This window comes from Apteryx rowi, unplaced genomic scaffold (genome assembly GCF_003343035.1).
Source record: "Apteryx rowi isolate R43461 unplaced genomic scaffold, aptRow1 scaffold_16, whole genome shotgun sequence".
In the NCBI taxonomy this organism is placed as follows: Eukaryota; Metazoa; Chordata; class Aves; order Apterygiformes; family Apterygidae; genus Apteryx; species Apteryx rowi.
This window is the reverse complement of record NW_020447863.1, coordinates 837,302-841,241: the sequence shown is the minus strand read 5'-3', so window position 1 is coordinate 841,241 and position 3,940 is coordinate 837,302.

Below are 3,940 nucleotides of genomic sequence, written 5' to 3'. Positions count from 1 at the left end.
CCCAAGTCACCTGCGAACTGGGCTCATCAGCCCTAGGGTCCCAATGCTGCAAGGTGATTATCCGAAGGCACTTCGTCACAGGTGTCCAGGCCCAGGAAGGACTGTTTCTGCTGGCTGCACTGCCCGGGATCCCAAAATAGGGGTGACAGCAGCATTTGTGGGGGCTGCAGCCAGAAAAATGGAACCTGCTGGAGAGCGCTGTGCTACCACTGCCAATGTGTCTCGGCCCTGGAGAGCGCTGAAGGTGACACCTGGGCTATAGACACAGGACAATGTTTAATAAACATGACAGGCCTCAAGGCAAAGCAGGTTCAAGTCTGAAGATTTGGAAGGGGCAAACCAGCTCCCATGCTGCTGATAGGGCTCCCAGCAAGAAAGGGAGAGCCCTGCTGCACCTTCCCAAGAAACACTGGGAAGACATGGAAACCAGTAAATACAAAAAGCCAGACAGCAGGATTTTCAGGTCTGGCTGCATGCCTGGAGAAAGGAATCCACCGACTCCAGATTCTTGTGCTCCCTTTTCTCTGCAGATAACAGGATTCCCAGTCCCCGCAAGTGAGAAACCCCCCAAGCAGGTGGGTTCTCTTTGCAGGAAACCCAGCCTGGCAGAGAAAGTGAAACAGTCCCTGGCCTTTATTATGACAACTTCAGTTAAATATGGAACTAAAAAAAATAGGAACAGATCAAAGTGGAGCTTGCAGCCTATTATTAAATTAAGCTGAGAAGATACAAGCTTAGAGTAATAATCCCGTCTAATGGAGATGGATACACGTCTCCCGCTGCACAGTCTCCAACAGCCTGCGCAATACGAATGGGGCTCACATCACCGCGGTGCCCCACCTGGGGGGCCCGTCCGTGCAGCCTGCACTCGCAGCGTACCCCACAGCCAGCGGCTGCACCCGGCCCCGCTCCGGGGGCTCTCCTGGCTCAGGGCTCCCCCAGAGCGCCTGGAAAGGTACCTGCTGCGGACGCCTGACCACAGCTTCCAGCACATTTTCATAGAGCAGGTGCATTGCAGGTGTTTGGCCACCAGCAGTGCAAAGAATATATTTATAGCATAAAGCGTTTGTGAAAATCTTTTTCTTTTTCTTTTTTTTTTGGATGACGAGACTGAAAGCTCATTAAGGCCATTGTAACAGAGGTTATTACATATGTAATAGAGGAGATCCATTATTGTGTTTGCATGGTTGCAGCAACTGTGTATAATTTAGTTTTCAATTTTTCATCATTTGGCTGCTAGGACGAACGTATTCGTCTGATGATATTTTCCAGAGGAAGAAACTGATGATGTAGTTTATAGGGCTTGATGATTTCCTCATGTATCTGGGTTTCCTCCGGGCTTAGAGATAGAATTAGATGGCTCACCAAACGCTTTACAGAATCTATCTCAATTCACTCCACTTCACTGAGTTTTGTCCCTTTTAAATTGATCTTGCCTCATTTCTTCCTTGCTTATTTATCTTGGTGCTCCATGTTGGGGGTAGAGGAGGAGCGCAGGAGGCCAGAAAAGCCACCTCTGTCCCTGATGACTCCTTGGGTGCGGAGGGGAGCAGAGAGCACAGATCCCAGCCCCTCGCTGGTGAGACACAGTTCTTCCATGATAGCAGAGGTGAGGCCCAGTCTGAAGCAGAGCCCAAGCTGATAAATTAGGCAGGGCTGATAAAGTAGTGCCCTGTGCCAGCAGAAGTTGAGGAAGTAGTGGCAGCACTGGGGAGAGGCATCAGAAAAGGCTTAGGTCAAGGAGCGCGTGGGTGAGGACGTGGCTGAGGTTCATGGAGCAGAGGTGAGGAGGTGGGCACAGGGGAGCCAAGGTAGTAGAAGAGCAATCACCATCACGGGAAGATCTGTGCCTGGGGTGAGCAGAATTAACATGTACCAGAGTGCCCCGCTCACACGCATGGCCCCTTAGTGAATGGTTTGGACTGGATCGAACAATAATATAGAGCCGGCAGAGTGGTGGACGGACAGAGCTACACTGCTCTCCAATCTGAAAGAAACCAGGGACCACTATTCCTGCGTTGCGAGATCTGGAAGAATTAGAGACTCCCAGGCGCTATCAGCATCCAGTCTACTTCCCATGTTCCCTCTGTGGTACCTCCATGGGGCTCAGACTAACTCCCTGACTCCAACATCTCTCCCAGCAGGGCACATCAGAGGCATTTGGCAAAGTACTGTCCCTTTAAAAATGTGAATTTGTCCAGAATCAATTATGCAGTATAAACACAGAAAAATCAACAGGGTGAATTTCTAACTAATAAAGATTTAATCTCAAAGTCATGAGACTGCCTTTGTTAGGAAAATATACATACCCCTGAGAATCCAACTACGGTTGCTATATTACACACTGTTTAGCAGCTCACTGGGCATTTTTCCAAATCCGTTTATTTTTAACATCAGTCACATTATTCAATTAATTATAAAAACACTGAGGTTTTCAAGAGATGTTTTTGATAAAAATGCACAGTAAATATGCGTGAGAACAGCAGGGATTAAAATCTCTGTAAACTTTAGCATTCAGGCCTGTTGCTATAAACAACGAGAGAGGTCCTCCAAGGAGGTTATTTATCAGACTGAATCGTACCAGATAACACGAGGCCTCCTCCCACATCACAAATAGAAGGATCATGTGTCCTTCATCTAGTGATGGAAGCAAAAGACCGACGTGCCTGTCAGGGTGCTCAGGGTGGAGAATGAGCAGCGTAAGGGACTGGGCCAGATTCTTTGGATGTTTCCTATATTCAGCCTTCCCATTTTGACAAATATGAAGTATTTAGCAGACTGAGTTCTTCCCCCATAAACCAAGAAACAGAAAGCAAAAAACAGCCTATGTCTCCCAATGTCTTGTGACCTTGTAAACACTAGATATCAACTGACGGCGTGGCTTCAACCCCTACTCTTGAAAACTGCCTCTCCAAACCCTGCTGTATGGGAAAACTGACGTTTCCTGCAGCGGTTTCATTGTGCTAATATGGAAGAAATGTATTCCCAGCCCTCAGCCTGTGTATCTGATTAACCCATGAGCAAGCATCATCATAACAAAGTGCTTGGTCTAATCCAACCTTTAACTTTTATCCAAGTCAACTTCTGTGTGGTTTTCCTATCAGAATTTTTCTGAAAGGGTTCACATTGTGGTAGTTACTTGAGAGCTCTGATATTGTCTGCATTGATGACGAAGATTAAAGGCATGGGATCCGGGCATCAAAGCTCAGCAAAGAGAGCGATGCTCCCAGGCTTTCATCCAAGCTTTGCCAGACATGCAACTCAGCCTTGGGAAAAGTCCCTCCCCTGCGAGCCTCAACTTCTCCTTCTCTGCAACAGCCCTGCTTCAGGAAGACTCCTAGGCACATCCCTAACTTTTAAAAACAGGCAAATCGCGTTGACGAGTGGTAAACGCCTTCGGAAGCAGAGACGTTTTGTTCTGCTTGCCCTGAAACAATGGAATCCTGCCCGACCGGGGTGCCAGCCTCAAGCGCGGGACAGGACGAGGCGGCAGCACCTAATGACAGGAGGGAGCCATTTGGATGGAGAGATGCGTTTAACTGGTTGCCACATCTCACACACGGCGGGCGAGACTCCAGCCCCCGGCCCTGCCCCTGCAGGTGTTTGCAGCGCCGGGCCGCGGCCTCTCTCCTGCCGCGGGATAGCCAGGCCGGAGGCTGCCGGTCAGCCCGACGGGGCAGCGTTTGGGGCATAACCACTGGGAAACGTGCTGCTGGGGAAGGCGCTGGGGCAGGGCCGGGGCGAGGGGGCCCTGCGGGACGCTCTGGCTGGGAAGGGGCAGCGCCGAAGAGGCCGCAGGGCCCGTGTCCGTCAGTGCCGCCCCTTCCCTCAGCCCGTCCCCGGTCTGCGCGGGGGCCGGATGCCTCGGCTCCCCTCAGCGAGCCCCTCCGCGGCCCTCAGGACCCCCCCCGCCCCGGAGCACCGCAGCCCGGGCGGCCAC